The following is an 18,038-nucleotide window of genomic DNA, read 5'->3' as shown; positions in this document are numbered from 1 at the left end:
ACCCGACTAGTATCAATTTGCGTACAAAAAGATGTGATAATCTAAGCAACTTGTTGGCAAAATAAGAAATGTTGCTTTGAAATTGACTTATTCTATGGTGTAATTCAGATGTTCCAATTTTCAAATAATGTGGGGCGTAGACTCCTAATAGGGATTTGTTTATTCAAGGGTCAAGGTGACGCTGCATACTATTCTTCTGATTACATCTGAAAAGGTGGATGATATAAGAACTTCTTTCCATGACTCACAGACGTTTCTAATCCTCTAGACACGAACACCATCAACACTGACTCCATGAAGTGTACTTGTTGACATTGGAGGCAGATTATTAAAAATAAGTTGCACATAACAATGTGACACAAATTGACGTATTTATCAACAAGCCATGCTTCACATTCAGATTTACAAAACAAAGTTCGTTTAATCCTGCTATGTGAATTCTAAAAGGATTACAATATAGATATATTTTTAAAAATATTTATTTTTAAAGAATTAACAATTTGCGCACGATTCCCATTCAGGTTCTACAATGTCAATTTTAGCCTACATTACTTACAGAGAGTAAATTGAATCTAATTATAACACAATTCTTTTTACGAGGGGGGCCAAAAGAAATGGGGTTTTTGTTCATATATATATATTACAAAATTCTTTCAGTATTCTTGAAAGTATTCTCCATTAAATGCGATTTCTCCAGTCTTCTTTTCCCATTGTTTGAAGCACCTCTGGAAATCTTCAATTTTTAAATCGTTTAGTGCGCTCTGCGAAGTTCTTTTTTACAGCATCTACACCTTCAAAACATTTTCCTTTTACATTTTGTTTAATTCTCGGAAACTGTCATCACGTTGGTCAAAAAGTTTGGATCACTTTCAATCTGATTTTTCAAGTCCTGGCTCAAATTCAGATGAATGTTTTTAATCCTGTGTGAGCAGGCGAGAAACAAACTTAGCGGCAACACGTCTCATTTACAAAACCTCACGCTGACATGAGCTCCAATTCACTCTTGTCTGTTTTGAAATATCATGGATCATGAAAAGACGATCCTCGTTGATATTTTGGCAGCTTTTTCTTCGATGTTTTCGTCGTTTCGAAATGATGAAGAGCACTCAGAACGAGCATGATCTTCAACACTCATCTCACTACGCTTAAAGCGTTCAAACCACTCAAAAAATTGTGTACTGTTCATACTATCCTTCTTGAAAGCCTGTTAAAGCATTTGGTAAATTTTCGTTTCCGATTTTCCAAATAGGAAGCAAAATTTCAAACACACTCTTTGTTCCTTTGAATCTGCCATAACGATTTCGTAGGCGGCAAATGAGAACAGTTAAGAAAAACAATAATACAATCAAATGTTAACCTCCTACGCATGCCGCTTGGCCAACTGCTTTGGGAACAAGCCCACCTAGGGGGGAAACTATCTACTACGCCTAGGAACGGTGGCGCTCTTTCAATCCGGTTTCTTTTGAGTACTCTCTCGTACTTCAGACTTCTACGCTATAGGTAAGTTTTGGAAATCCTAACAGAAATGACCTATTTATCCTCCATCTGTCTGCCTTTCTGTCGACAGGTATTGGGACAAAATCGATAAGGAAAAATGAGAATCGATTCTTTTATATGGATTTAACATCCTAGGAATCGATTCTATTTTCATCATTATCGAGATCGATTCTTTGATATAGATTCAGCATCTTAGGAGTCGATTCTATCTCCAGCATTATTGAGAATCGATTCTTTGATATAGGTTCAGCATCTTAGAAATCAATTCTATCTCCACCATTATTGAGAATCGATTCTTTGATATAGATTCAGCATCTTAGGAATCGATTCTATCTCCACCGTTATTGAGAATCGATTCTTTGATATAGATTCAGCATCTTAGGAATCGATTCTATCTCCACCGTTATTGAGAATCGATTCTTTGATATAGATTCAGCATCTTAGGAATCGATTGTATCTCCACCATTATTGAGAATCGATTCTTTGATATAGATTCAGCATCTTAGGAATCGATTCTATCTCTACCATTATTGAGAATAGATTCTTTGATATAGATTCAGCATCTTAGGAATCTATTCTATCTCCACCATTATTGAGAATCGATTCTTTGATATAGGTTCAGCATCTTAGGAATCGATTCTACCTCCACCATTATTGAGAATCGATTCTTTTATACGGATTCAGCATCCTCTACTACTGAGCCACCATGTTCCCCACTAGTTCTTCGAAGTTTCACATTCGAAACACTGTTTTAATATTACATTATCCATAATAATAATAATTAACATATGAATTGATAAAGTTGTACAAATACAATGGAGAGCATTTATCAACGTATAAAATAAGCAAGTCATTACAAAATATACTCCAATAACAAATATGATTTAAACGTTATGTGACATTGTTCTTAAATCTCTCGTGACACGAAGTGATTCCGATATCTTTTAGGTGAAATTCAGCAAATAGACAGGTCATAAAGTTTGTATATGAATTCGCAAAACAAGACCAGAAAATGTTTGCAGACAAGTGCAGAGAAACTTCGCAACAGTCGAGATGAGATGAGAACAAGAGAAATTTCTACAAAATTTATGAGAATAAGATGATAAAATCTTTTTTCTCGTCTCGTCTCGTCTTGAGGGTAATACCAGTTAATAAGTTTTAAAGCAAGGGAAAATACATTCCGGAAAAGTGTCGGAAACACTTGATTCTAATGATGAGAAATTAGGCCAAGAAAGCAAAGGGCTCCTTTAAACATTCTCCACTTCATGTAGTTTCAAGTGCTTTGTGTATGAGAATGTGGGTCTATGCTCCATATTAGCAGCTGGATATTCATAAAATTTTTAAAAGCTTCCTTGGTTATTGGTCTCTTCATAAAAACTCCATGTTGCTGGCAGGGAACCACTTCTCGTAGACTAGGTTAAAATGTGTATATGTTTAGTGGTTGGGGAAGATGCTTGACCTACTGCCCGTGCAATAAACTCTTTTTCCCTTCCCGTAATATGAGAGAAATATTGATCTAATAATATGAGCTACAGAGATAAGGAAGCTGTAGTAACGTCTACTAGATGTTAAAGAAGGTCACTTACCTTTAACTAATTCAGCAGATGATTCATGCAATCGTAATGAAACAAAAGTACCTTCATTAGACACGATTCAAGTACTTTAGACATAAGAGACTCCAATGTCTTGGCAGAAAGCTGAAACAGAAAAGAGCTTCTTTGTTTATTTATTTACTGCTATTTGTATATACAAGGACGTCAAGCTCTTTGTCAATAAAACTATATAACTGTTGTGGGCGCAGATACACTTGTTGTGGAATCGGTATGGATGTGATAATTATATCCAACTCCTACAGGGCGGCCACAAAGCCCCGTTACCCCTTGATAAATGCTAATGTAAGGTTTTCCATTGTTTCAGATTGTGTGATCGATGGCTGATACTTCCGAGTTACAGTATTGAAAAACGTGTTATAGCAAATTGTTGAGCGCATGAGAGAAACCACACAAGTAAGACACTGTAGAAGTGAGAGCAAAATTTCGGAGAAGATTTCAACGAGATCTTCCCCCGAAACAAAACTTTGACAATGGGAACAGAAACTATTCGTCAAAGGAAGAGTGAAGGATAAGGATAGGCGTGACAGATAATCCACATGAGCAGAAACATGTCGTTTCGTATGTTCCTCTCTTGGAGGAGCACGAAATTAAAGAGATGTTGGTTTCATCATGATGGGACACTTGCCCATTATACCCTCGTCATATGCGAATATCTTACGGAAGTCTTTCCTGGTTGTTGGATTTTTCCGAATCTGCCTTCACCATTTGTCTAGCCACCACGAAGCTCAGATCTCACCACCTGTAATAATGCTCTATTGGGGTTCATAAAGAGCATCGTTGCACAAAACCGTTATGATACCACTGCCAAACTGACAGAAGTTGTGAAACAAGGCATTCACCCAAATTACACCTACAATGCTCCGCAAAATGTCGCACAGAACATAGCGGCGTATTATCCTTTCTCATGAGTATGATGGTCGACAGACTGATCCTTTGGAGACGTAATGTTTTCTATCTCAATAAAATTTCTTGAAAGCATTGTTGTTCATGTCACTGAATTCTTCCCGTATAGTTATTTACGTACGTTTGGTGGTTTATGTTACTTTCATGGGTAACAGGACTTTGTGGCTACCCTGTATTATATGCTAGGTTTAGAGCTGAAGTTTTCTGCTAGGTTAACAGCTTATGTAGGTTCCATGAGGAAATATACGTTAAAGAGAAACCACAATTAAGGCTTTGCTTGTTTTCTTTAAATTTCATCTGAAATTTGGTTTAAAATGGCCGAATTTACTCAAAATATTCCCAAAATTTGAAGTAACGAAGAAATTATATAGAATGACTATAATTATCTTATAGCCATGTTGAATAAGTATATCTATCCCTCTGATGAGTGCAAGGAGGTTTCATTCTTTAATATTCCCCTTGAGGAAGATAGGGAAAAATAAACATTTGCCATATTAAGAGATATCTATCTTTCTATCTACCTATCTGTCTTATCTATACCTGTTATAAAACGAAAAATAACTCTACTTACTGCAGTTTTGTTTGAAACATTCTTGGTCCTTAACAGAAGAATTTTAAGTAATTGTCGTTTGTTTTTTTCTCTTTCTTTGTTCCTTTACAATTTTCAAGTTATGTCAGAAACAAAGGGAAATATAAAACAAATTGATTTATTAGTGGTATGACAAACTCTGGCGTCTCTGGTGCGGGGACGTGTCTCCCCAATATCTTGTTGACGAGATTAAATTGACCAATGCTGATCTATATGGAAGAAGTACAGAGAGGCAGAACAAATGAATTTATACATGTCTTTAAATATTAGGTAGATGTGATTAAAATGTCCATTTGACGTGTGCCACTTTCAAGAAAATACATATATATATATACTGTATAAGTGTATGTATATACAGTGGCGGATCCAAGGGTGGGGCTATACCCCCTGACGCTCAGGTCTATACTGGATAAAATGGGCTTCAATCCTGCTTTACACTGGATAAAACGGCAAACTATGGTTTAGCCCCTCCCTTGATCATCCTGGATCCGCCACTGTATATATATATACAGGGTGGGCCATTTTAATTAATCCACGGAAATATCTGAAAAATGATAAAACATAGAAGAAATGTTTCAAGTACACGTTATATATTGCTAAGGGGGAAAACCAATTCCGCCAAAAGTACCCCTCCTCGCCCCCCTTAAATGGGGGTAACGGGGGGTAACTTTGAAATGTCAAATGGGAACATGGGTCGAGTAATACCTCGTTCGAAAGGTCTTGGAAAACTAAGTAACGCTGTACCAAAAGATGTTCCATATTGTGCACCAGTTTCAAAATGGCCGCCATAATATGGTTCGGAAACTCCAGTACCCGTAGTGTGAAAACCATGGAAGGTAAATGAATGGAACAAAATTGAAATACGTAAATATCATAGGGCATATCGAACGGTGTGGTCCCTGTGATCCCAGTGGCCTCCCTAAAGGGATCTTGGGGGCTAACTTCAAAATTTCAAATAGTAACATGAGTCGAGTGGTACCTCGTTCGATAAATCTTGCAAAATCTAACATATTGCAGGAGAAAACGATTGATGTGAAATGGCAGTGTTCTCAAAAGGCCGCCGAAACATAGTATCCGTGTCAGAGAGAAGGTTTAGTACCCGTACTATGAAAGCGATTGGAGATAAATCAACAAAAGAAAAACTGGAGTAGCTAACTGACGTAAGGCACATCGAGAGCTGTTGTCGGGGTGACTCCAAGGGCCAACTGAAAGGTATCCGGGGCCAACTTGAAAATTTCAAATAGCAGCTTGAAGCGAGTAACATCACGTTACATAGACAAATTAATATCAAACAGCTTCTGTAAGAAAATTTTCGACATGAGACACCGTTTTCAAAATGATCGCAAAGACATGGTGACTGTGTCTAAGAAAACGTCTAGTGCCCATAGTATGAATACGGTTAGACATAAATGAAAATAACGAAAATTAAATAGGAAAACCACGGAGGCGTTCCAAGGCTCGAGAATAATACAACAGAGATAAAAATATTAGAGTAAAATTGCCATAATGTATAGAGAGAAATCCAAGTCCTGCAAAATAATCTCTCCCTGCGCTCTGTATGTGAGTGGGGTGGAAAGTAAAGTGAAAGTTCAAACGAGAACTCTACTTTAATTCGTAAATTAAGGCTAACCTTACAAATAGGTATGGTGTGGTTGAAACATTTGTTTGTAAAGATGACGCTGTAGTGACTAGAAAAAGAGAAACTTTTATGCAATGCGTGCTGGTTATTCAGAAAGCATTTCGGGGATATACGTACACACCGTTTCGTTCCTCAAGCTCCCAATATGACATGAATGCTAATAGTTAATCAAAATGTAACTGTGGCCATCTGCGTTAACTTAGTGCACCAATTCTCTATGCATGAAGTTTGCCTTCCAAACAGCATTGGGTAGGTCAAGCGTACGCCCGAACTGTTGTCCGGTCGGACATTAAAATTTTGGAGTTAGCCCACAAGACCCCTTCTGGGAGGCCACTGGGATCACAGGGACCACATCGTTCGATATGCCCTATGATATTTACGTATTTCAATTTTGTTCCATTCATTTACCTTCCATGGTTTTCATACTACGGGTACTGGAGTTTCCGAACCATATTATGGCGGCCATTTTGAAACTGGTGCACAATATGAAACATCTTTTGGTACAGCGTTACTTAGTTTTTCAAGACCTTTCGAACGAGGTATTACTCGACCCATGTTCCCATTTGACATTTCAAAGTTACCCCCCGTTACCCCCATTTACGGGGGGCGGGAGGGGTACTTTTGGCGGAATTGCTTTTCCCCCTTAGCATTATATAACGTGTACTTCAAAAATTTCTTCTATGTTTTATCATTTTTCAGATATTTCCGTGGATTAATTAAAATGGCCCACCCTGTATATATATATATATATATATATATATATATATATATATATATATATATATATATATACATATATATAGTTAAAAAGCTACATTTTTGGTCAGTCAAAGTAATCTCGGCTTCAGTCACACACTTTTATCATTGCTTAACCAAAAACTATTGGATTTCATTACGAACGGAGACCAGAGAAGGGAAAGATGTACAGAAAGTTGATCTGTGAATTAAAAAAGGAAATCTACAGAGACAGAGGAATATATAATAGAAAGTGAGAAGATAAATCAAACAGGATACAGAAATTTTAATAATGTATATGAATTTTATGGATATAGAATTACGGAAGGAAAACTACTATTACAATATAGAAACTAAAGATAAAAATGAATTTTTAATGAGAGACTTGCAGCTTGAGAAAGGTGGAAAGAATACATTGAGGAACCGGATAATAGCAAGAATAAATTTTATATTTTAAGTATTAGAACGGAAAAAGAAAACGAAGTAAATGAGGATGGGAAAGGAATTAGGATGCTAAGAGACAAGCTATAGTGAAATACGTTTTCTCTCTCTTACTTATCTTTGATCTATTTGGACTTCCAAGTTCCCTCTTTCAGAAACTAAAAAAAATGTAATTCTCTCTTGCATTGTGATATTTATAAGTCAATGTAAAATATAATCATTGTAAGTTCAATATGGAGCTCACAACTTTGGAACCCATCCGAAACAAATGAACAACAAATACTAGCGGAAATACGTCATGCTTCACCTATCGATTGTATTGGTAAAGGTAGTAAGAGGATCCAGTTATCTCACTATTCAAGTAAATTCCAATTTACTCATAATTTAGACGTAAATTCAGTTGGGGTCTAGTAGTGTAAAGGAATCATTCTAGTTGTCCCCGTCCTCCCCAATTTTAACTTACCAGAGACGCCCATGATGGCAAACAATGTCCCCCTGCCGATATTTGCATGGTACAAAAATTCACCGTTTATAAATTATTTGTTAAAAAGTTACAAAAGCGTATCAAGATGAATGGTCCACCCTACCTTGAATATAAATTAACCTTAATGTGTCTCTGTATGTATGTGTGTGTTTGTATATGTCATCAGGTTTTCATATAGAAAGCAGTGACCTAGAGGTTCCAAATTTAGTATACACATAGATATTCACTATATCTAATTCTGTACGAGGCCCATATTTCGTTTTTCGGTTCGGGGGGTCGGATTTGGGTTGTGTCGAAATTTATGCGAATATGTATGAACGTTTCTAACATTTCCTGAGAACGCCTTGTTTGTATGTAACCCTCATTACGTCGTTGTAGTGTGGGTGACATAACAGGAGAAGGTAAACATTGAAGAATGGAATAAAATCTGTTTTCCTCTATTTTAATCGATGTTCTGAATTAAGAGTCGGCAACGACAAGTGCTTACAGCAAGCTAACTATAAAATACAATGTAGTACTTGTTGCGAAATACTATGACAAATCCCTTTTTTGTGTGTGAAAACTAGCCCCCTCCAATTTATATATTTATTTATATGTAAACCTTGTTAAAATATTACGCAGAGGGAGATACTAATTGTAATAATACTGCATGATGCAATGTTCCGGAAAATATAATCCATGAGATGAATAGTTACACTGACCATCTCCATTTAAGAGTCTTCATCCCGGCGAAATTAAAATACCGCTAATTTTACAGTAATTATGTGATATCTGCAAATTGATAAAAGATAATTGAAATTTGGAACAAGAGCGCCCTAGACAATATTATTTTGCGTGAGGTACCGTTATCACAAGTCACCTAGTGGCTTTCTGTTTTTAGCCGTTTAGAAACGCGAAAATAAATGCTGATTTTCAAAATGGCTCGAAATCGAAAGCAGATAAGTGAGTCGTGATAACGGTTTCTCATGTAAAATGATATTGTCTAGGGCGCTCTTGTTCCACATTTTGACTATCTTTTATCTATTTGAAGATATCACATAATTACTGTAAAATTAGCAGTATTTTAATTTCGCCGGGATGAAGTCTCTTAAGTCTAAATTCATTTCCCATGGGTATCTTAATTGCCTGACATGCTAAAAACAACACAAAATTTACTGCTTTGATTTTGCTTGTTTTTCATAAGTGAAAGAGATAATGAGTGATAAAGCAAGCAGCCAAAAGAGCCCTCAAAGTTAAATTTTAGTTACAGCTTCTTGTTTTTTTTTTATTTAACTCACACCACTTTAAGGGATTTAAAAAATGTCCGAGTATAATACTCGAGACAACAGCTTGACTGTCATAATTAACTATTCTATTCTAAAGGAACAGACTGTTAATTCATTCTACACATATGCACATCCCGATATAATTCCAAAAACATTATAATCTGCAGTTATTATGATAAGACTAGAAGAATATATCAAGCATGTTACTCTCAGATTATTTAGCAATCAAGTACTAATTAGTTTGGTGTTTTGTCTTGTACTAAAAATTAAATTATGTACTGCATTTTTGAAATTAAGCTTTAACACTTGACATAAAAATGGAATAGGAGAATTGCTGTGTGATGCCAACATTAGTTGTGGTCGGGAAGCGTTTTGGTTTGGTTGGTCAGAGAGAGGGGGGGCCAAGGCGAGTTCTCTCCCCGGGCGGCAACTAGCCTAGTTGCGTTGCTGGTGCAAGGAAGGAAATGATCCGGGACATTATGTTAGGTATCATCTTGGCATTTGCCTTGTATGAATGAGGAAAAATCCTTTAATCTCACTCAGGATGGCTGGTCTGAAAAAGATTTGACATATTTTCGACCGAGTGTCCCCACCGGGAATCGAACCCGGGACTACTGGCACTCTTAATTCATTAAATCGTTATTCAGTTTATGTTTAGTTATATACCTACCGTATCTAACTTAGGTATTATCTATTATGACTTAGTTACGAAAAATAGAAAGAATGAATTAACCTGTTTATTTTTGTCATTGTACGGATAGATATTTCTAGGATAAGTAACTAACCTAACCTTAGATTTGCTGTTCAAGTTTACCTATAACATGACCTCAATAAGTACAAATATGCACTACATTTTATTCTGCAGATGAACGAAAACACTGTAGAATAAAATTTCTCTATTTATTAAGTGCATTTATCATAAATTAATATATTATTAAAGACGCTATACATATGTTTTTGTTCAACTTATTAATGTCCCAATAATGTTTTACCTAGGTATAATAAACAATAAGAAGAGAGGGGCGGAAGACATCTTTCTCACTAGTCAGTTGCTTAGAAAGATCTTTGAGCGATGTCCTCGAAGGAAGATCCTATAATACGAACGCAAGCACTTCTGCCTTCCTCTGGTAAAAGATTCTGGGGTTCTATATTTCTTGTTCCCTGGAAGAGTGTGGCTTCCTCCTGGTTTTTAATGAACTCAGCAGCTGTATGCTTCTAGGAACGGGAAGCCATTTGACCTTTGACACGAGCTGCAAAGCTGACTCGGAAGGAAGCCAAGGTCAACATAGGTTCCCGGAGAAGCTCTCTCAGTATTGTCACCCTCTCACAGAAGAAACCTGAATACCATCTCAAGGAGAGGGGATAAAAAAAAAGTCAGCTTGAAGGCACGGAAAATGAAGTCCTTGGCACACTACAATCATTTGATGCTTTCAGGCAAAACTAGAAAAGAACTTGTCTAAGTCCATCTTCCGTATTCTCATCATTTGATTCACCAAGTTTTAAATTGCAGTCGTGCTTGTCCTGAACTTGAGAGATAAAAAGAAATTCCAAGGTAGATGTGATATCAGAATTGATATGATCTTACTTTTTCATTTCTTTTCCTTTTTTTGGCCTCTCGTAAGAAAATAACCGTTAGAGAGTCAAACACCGTTGAATTACGAAGTTGAATGACGTCTGGGTGTAATCCCGATATGTAGAAATCTGGTTGGTTAGGAAATAATCAAAACAAACAAGTTATGTTGTAAGATTTAATACATATCTTATTAAATATTCTGTTTTTGGCAGGTCCTGAAACTAACGAGATCTTTTTATTTTATTATATATCTTTCTAAGGCTTGGGTCTGGAAACGTTTCTTTTACGTTTCTTGATAGAGATGCAAAAAAGCCGGCTTTTTTGAATCGATGGTATTTTTCACAAAAAAGCCGGCTTTTTTTGGGAAAAAACGAGAATTTTGGAAATTTTGGCTTTTTTCATTTTCATGATTTTTCTATCTAAATAGCTTTCTTATAGTATATTCTATAGTTAGATAAGAATTCCATGACCTAAATGCCATATTTCGCTCTAAAATTCACCAGCAAGATGGATGGAGCACATGTTTTACGAATTAAAGCTAACATGAAGAGTGTAGTATTTGAGGGCAATTTTAGAGGCTATTTAATGTTATTTTAACTTTTGAGTTATCGACATTTTTTTCTTCTCGGGATCATTTCAGTTTGTCATCCGTGTTTCATTTCTAAGAGCTTAGTACCCTAGCTTCCAGCGCAAAAGTTAAATTTATGTTTTTCTATATATTCGTCAAAGCATACGTTTTCCAATATGTCCGTCAAACATTTCCACATTTCTGTTATACTGTAGCTGTGCAACGATTTAGCAACAATTTTCCGGATACAACCTTGAATACTAATTTATACAAATAATCAGTAGCGGATTTAGAAAAGTACTTTGGGAGGGATTTCTCTGATTGTTTCGTTTTCTAAAATGTCCTAATTTTATTTGGGAGGAGCTTGAAGTTTATGAGTACAGGCATAACTAATATTTCGTTTCGTTTATATGTTTAGCGATAATCTTCCGGATACAACCTCACTGGAAGATCATTTTATACTGAGAATCAGTGGCGGATTTAGGAAAGTATTTTGGGAGTTTTTTTCTTACTAATGTTTAGTTTTTCTAAACATTCGTAATTTTTACTTGACGGGAGCTTAAAGTTTATGAGTAAAGGCATGAATAATAGATATTTCGTTTGTTTTAGACATTAAGTAATTTTGGGAAACAGGCTTCAGGAAAGACCGCCCCCTAACCTTCGCAAAACCGTCACTGCTGGTAATTAGTAATAATAACAATTTAAAACAATAAGAAAGGAAGTCGGCCAACTCACAGTACACGCACTATTTTTACTTCACAGATGAAATGAAGAAAAGCTTTGTCAGAATGGTCGAATGCTGAGTTGAATCCCGGACTTCCCAGTAGAAGCGCAAAAGCTCCACTCAGTCATGTTTGTTTTGCAGTTGCATTTATCTTAAGTTAAATATATTCCGTAGTCCTTTTCTTTTGGGTGGTGGTGAGGTGAGGAGAGTTCCATAATGATATGAAGTGTGTGAGCCAAGAACATGATAACTAACAAATGTTTAATTGCTGAGTTATGCAGCACCAGATAGACAGCAACGCATACCGCTTCGTTTAATCCTTCATGTATAGTTTTATGTGAAAAATTAGCTTTCCGACTTTCAAAATGAATTGTGCAGCAGAAAATCTCTAATTTCTAAAAATAGTAAAATTGTGGGTTACTGTGTTCTTGCCTTATACCTTTCATATGTTGAATCCCTCTTGTTAAAAATTCAGAAAACTTGAGGACTGAGTAAACCATGATGGTGCTTATATAAAACTATAGAATTTCAAGAATGTACAAAACCAAAAGCTGTAGATGTGCAGCCTTTAAGTGTATCATAAAAGTCTAAGTATTTTTTATGTTTTATTTTAATTTTATTTTGTTCCAAAAAGATGGTATGGAATATTTTGAAAAATACTACATAGAATTTTGCTAGTTATTTGTGTTTTTTTTTTTTTTTAAATAAGTATTTACTTTTAGGGTTGGCTGGTTTACACCAGCTGTTTTTTTTCTTGTTTTTTAATAAACAACTGGTTTAAACCAAAAAAATAAAAAGAATGAAAAATGCGAATCGTGTGAACTTCATGGTGACGTTTCCACACATCAAACCATCTGCATTAGTTTTATTTCCTTTTCACCTTTTAATCAAGGTGTCCCATGTTAAATTCTCGGTCGAACCACAACCCTTTTTTCATGCGTAAACAAAGTAGCGGTTCGGACGTCACTTGAAGCGAAAGTCTTCTCCTTGATAACCTAGGTATTACGTAAGGATGTTAAGCCTGAACATACGAAACAAAACCAAATTGTATACTTCTGCATACCTGAATGCCTGTTGTTTTATAAAGAAGCCAAACGTTACTTAAATATATTGATAGAAATTGGCAAAATTTATCGATTGTCTACGTAGCTTCCAACATTAGCTTAGATTGGACTTTCAATGATATGTACGTACTAAATTTGTAACTTAATACCTCAGTTTTAGCGTACTGCAAAGCAATAATAGGATTTTTCCGTTATTGTTTTACATTTAGAGTAATGACGGGATTTTCCCGATGACTAGGGCGGGAGTTTCCCAATTTAAGAAATTTACTGACCGGACTTTTTTAAGCTTATGTGACCTCTTCCAGCATAACCCCGTTGTTGCATAATAATACCAAGGCGAAACAAACTTATTTCTGTCGATATGTAATATAAATACATAAAGCAAAATATCTAAACCCAAAAGAGCCTGGTTTAAACCAAAAAAACCTAGTTTAAACTCCCCCCCTAAAAATAACGGGGTTTTGGCATTTTCAAAAACAACCACGGTACTTGCCAACCCTGCTTACTTTTGTATGTAGGAGGTTAAAAAAATCTTATTATATACATTGGTTAATCCTTTGGAATTCATAATGTAAATATGTTGAGAAGTAAAACTGTTTGAAATATCTTTTCGAAATTCATGGTTTATTTTCGAGGTTTTATATTATTATCGACATCAACCACTAATTAAATGACTTTTTGTGTTATAGAGAAGCGAAACAAAATCTGGTTTATCAGTTTAAAGCAGAATTTTGAAAAAAGCCCAAAATTTCCCAAGCAAAAAAGCGAAGCAGAAAAACCCGAGTTTTTTTTCAAAAAAGCCGTTTTTTTTTTCGAGCCCTTGCATCTCTATTTCTTGATCTTCAGCTGGAGCTCCTGTGTGGCTGAGCGGTTAGCATACGCGCCTTTAGCGTGGGAGACCCGGGTTCGATTCCCGGCGGGAGCTCATGTGGTTCAATTCCACGTTAATCAGTATGTCCACGTCTCATATAGCCTCGCTGCTAAACGGGACGCTAAACTCAAGGGAAGCTCTCTAAATATTCTTTCTCTAACATCCATAATGTCCAGGTCTCTGAACTATACAATCCAATACTCCATATATAGCACTTGATCAACTTCTTCCTTAGTTCAACGTTAAACGTGCTACTTAAGAGTAATCTTTTGTTGTTGAATGCTTCTTTGGCTATGGCAATTCTTTGACCTGATCAGTTGGATGCACTGAGCGTCTCTCGCTGAAATACTTAACAGATACTTGAAATTTTATCGACCTCTTTCAAGTTCTCTTTGTTCTACTCTGACCCATAAGCGCATGTTTCCAGGTATATTCTCATGACTTTCTATTTTTTGATGTTGATTTTCATTCCCCAGTGTTAACTATTTTGTCTATTATCTCCTGCAGTCCTTTTTTTGGTTTTAGCTATAATCATTAGCTGTCATCAAGGTAACCATCTTGGTAAAATAATTTAGAATGATCGTGCAACTGGTGTGATGACCACAATATTTCATGTCACGGACCTTCCCCCCCCCCTTTCACGAAATCCTGGCTACGTGCCTGCTACGAGTCATATGAAAATTTATTCTACTGTCAAATCAGCTACCACTAGAGTGATCTCAGGTCTATTGAACTCAGCTATCTGGAAGTTTTTGACGACCGAAAAGAAATTAGTGAAGTTTTGAAAAATAAAATTATATAACAATTAAATTTATACTACAATGGTTTCACAGTAATTCCCTAATTTATTGCAACTCTGGGGATGAAGTCAGTTAATTATCTTTCAAGCGTCTATTCAAATAAAATAAAACACAGATAAAATTTCATAAAATATATTAATTTAATTATAAATCTGTTGTATATTTTTCGTTGCCGATTAGAACGAAACAGCTACAAAATAATAATAATAATAATAATAATAATAATAATAATAATAATAATAATAATAATAATAATAATAATAATAATAATAATAATAATAATAATAATAATAATAAATAAAAATGTTCTGTGCAGTGGACCCCAGGTATGGATTTGCTGTAATTACTTTTACGCCGATATCAAAATTTCGAAATCCCAGGACTATTGACCGTGTTTATGGGTCGAAACACATGTGTATAATCCCTATCCAAAGTAGCCCAAATTTTTTTGCCCATATAAACAACTGACATGGTTAATCGTCCTGGGGTTTCGAAATTTGAAATCTTTGTAACAAAATACAGCAAATCCATGCCCTGGGGTCCCGCTGCACAGAACTTTATTTTATTTTTATTAATTAATTTATTTTTGTTTTGTGTAATTTATTAAATGTAACTAATAGATAATCATTTTTCTTTCACAATGTGACCTAGGGTCATAATTGGATTAAATGCATTTCATATTTACATTGTTGTTCTTATAAAGAGATTTTATTCTAACGTGGTTGGTTTAAAGCATAAAAATGTCGACACAACATTCTTTATAAATTTCCTCGTTTACATGTTTCTTTCGGCGATTACTAATGGAATAGCAAATGGAAAGTTGTACTCATCAACAACTTTCGACCTGATTTTGAACAGTAATTTATCTGTGTTAATTACAATCCACAAACATTATGCAGTAACCAAGATGTGATTAGACGCTCAATTCCACGTGAGCGTAACCAATTGCTAATCACTCGTTTCCCTCGTACGTGAGTGAGCATTCAACTTTGGTCTGCATCGTTTGCCTTCCCTTTTTGTCCTTAGGGATGCAACCATTAATTACTTACAACATTTGGTAGCTGAAGTAGTCAGAATCTTCTTTGTTTGTTGCCTATCTCGATCACTAGTTTCCAAAGAATTCGTTGTGAATCAAATCTTATTGACTATAGGTAATACGTTAGGGGTAGAACAGCAATTACTCTTCTTTTTGGGGATGGAGTTTGTATATATACAGGGTGTCTCACCAAAAAAAGGGCCATATTTTCAAGAATGATAGTAAGGGTCATGACAAGCAAAAAAAGACTATATAAACCATGAGTCCATTCTGCTTCTTTAAATGAGTGATATACCAAACTTCAAATCATTCCGTCATTTGAAAATGTACTTTGTAGTGTATTAAAAGAAACGGAGGATTGTAAAGTAAACAGAATTGGATACAGGACGGTATCCACGGGGCATTAAGGGGGGCAGGCCCTCTCTAAATTTTTACTGGCCTCTCTAAAATTTTCACGGTAGGCTTGGAAATGCACTATAATATGGTTGGATCGGGCCCCTTTAACTTTCACCGGGCCCTCCCTTCATTTTTGGGCTGGGCCTGATTGGATATAGTCTATATGAAATCCTATGTTCAGTCCGGGACTCCTATGTTTACTGCTTTTCAAAATGGCGTATCATTGATGGCCACCAAGTGTAAGCTATGCAGTCCAATATATCACTATGGTCATTTTGGTTCCTAAGTACCTTGTAAAGTTTCTGAAAGTTATACGTCTTCAAATATCTAGGATTAATATTAACGGACCAAAACCATATTCACAAAGAAATTGAATGTCGACTAAAAGCAGCGAATTCGTGTTATTATTCAGTTCAATATATTTTGTCGTCGCGAATTTTCTCGAGGAATTTGAAGCTTAAAATATATAAAATGATAATCATGTTGTGGTGTGCGGTTGCGAAACATGGTCGCTTACTTTGAGGGAAGAACGTACACTGAAAGTATTTGAGAATAAAATCCTGAGGTGAATATTCGGACCCAAGAGGAACGGGAATGGGAAATACGAAGAACTGCATAACGAAGAACTGCATAATATATACAGTTTACCAAACATTGTTAGAGTCATCAAGTCTAGGAGGCTCAGATGAGCAGACCATGTAGCCAGAAGAAAGTAGAAACGCTTTCAAAATTTTAACTGGATATCCAATCGGAAAACGACCATTAGGAAAACCGAGGTGCAGATGGGAGGCCAATGTTAAGATGGATCTCGCAGAAATAGGAGTACAAAGTAGAAACTGGAACCAGTTGGCTAAAGACAGAAATCAATTGAGCGCTCTTGTGAACGCGGCATTAAACCTCCGGGTTCCATACGGTCATAGAGTTAATTTTTAAACACCTTCTCGTATGTGTTGTTCGGGTTGCCTAAAGTCAAACTGATAGATAAGAAAAAGTCATAAACCAAGAACAGATACAAACTCATATTTGTTTTGCTATGGAAGTTTGCTCTATCTCGTTCTCCGTTTGGGAAATACTTTATTGTCAGCTTCAGATATTGTTTTAGAATCTAATATAAGTTCTGCTTACAAAATTAAACTATAAACGGCCATTTTGGATATAATGTAAGTTTAACGTTAGTTAAAGTTTTTTATTTACAAAATTTATTCTTGCTTCCTTTCCTTATATAATGCCAGTATATTTAAAATATTAAACTTGGATATTGCGTTCTAAACCTTCTCCCTCTCGAAATGTAATGGTCTACTTGTTTCGTGTAAACTTCTACATAAAAAGGTTATTCCCGGCGGGAGCTCATGTGGTTCGGATTCCACGTTAATCAGTAGGTCCACGTCTCATATAGCCTCGCTGCTGAAAGGGACGCTAAACTAAAATCAACTCAACTCATTCTACATAAAAGGTGTCTTTAGGTCCAAGAAAGCTGAAATTTCAATTTATGCATAATTCTAAATGATAATTTTGTTCCTTTATGTCTAACTACTACATTTTTTAGAACAGTTTTTGCTAACACTATTAAATTTTTAGTGAAACCTTACTGTCGTAAAACATTACTCTAATATAGTGGTCCACAATTATTTCTAAGTTGTACTTTGAAGGAGAGATACGAAGCCCACACTTTTACATTGTGATATCTGAGTAGTAACTATGGGCACCATTTGAGGAGGAAAGGGGAGGCAATTATTCTGTTTGAGTAATATATGTGTTTTAATCAATTGTATATAAACATACTAATAAACAAAAAAAAAATGGATCAAAAGATTGCGATTTTGACCAAGAATTTTAGGAG

This window comes from Thermobia domestica, chromosome 9 (assembly GCF_964235325.1).
Source record: "Thermobia domestica chromosome 9, izTheDome1.hap1.1, whole genome shotgun sequence".
NCBI lineage: Eukaryota > Metazoa > Arthropoda > Insecta > Zygentoma > Lepismatidae > Thermobia > Thermobia domestica.
Note: the sequence above shows the minus strand (reverse complement) of the source record.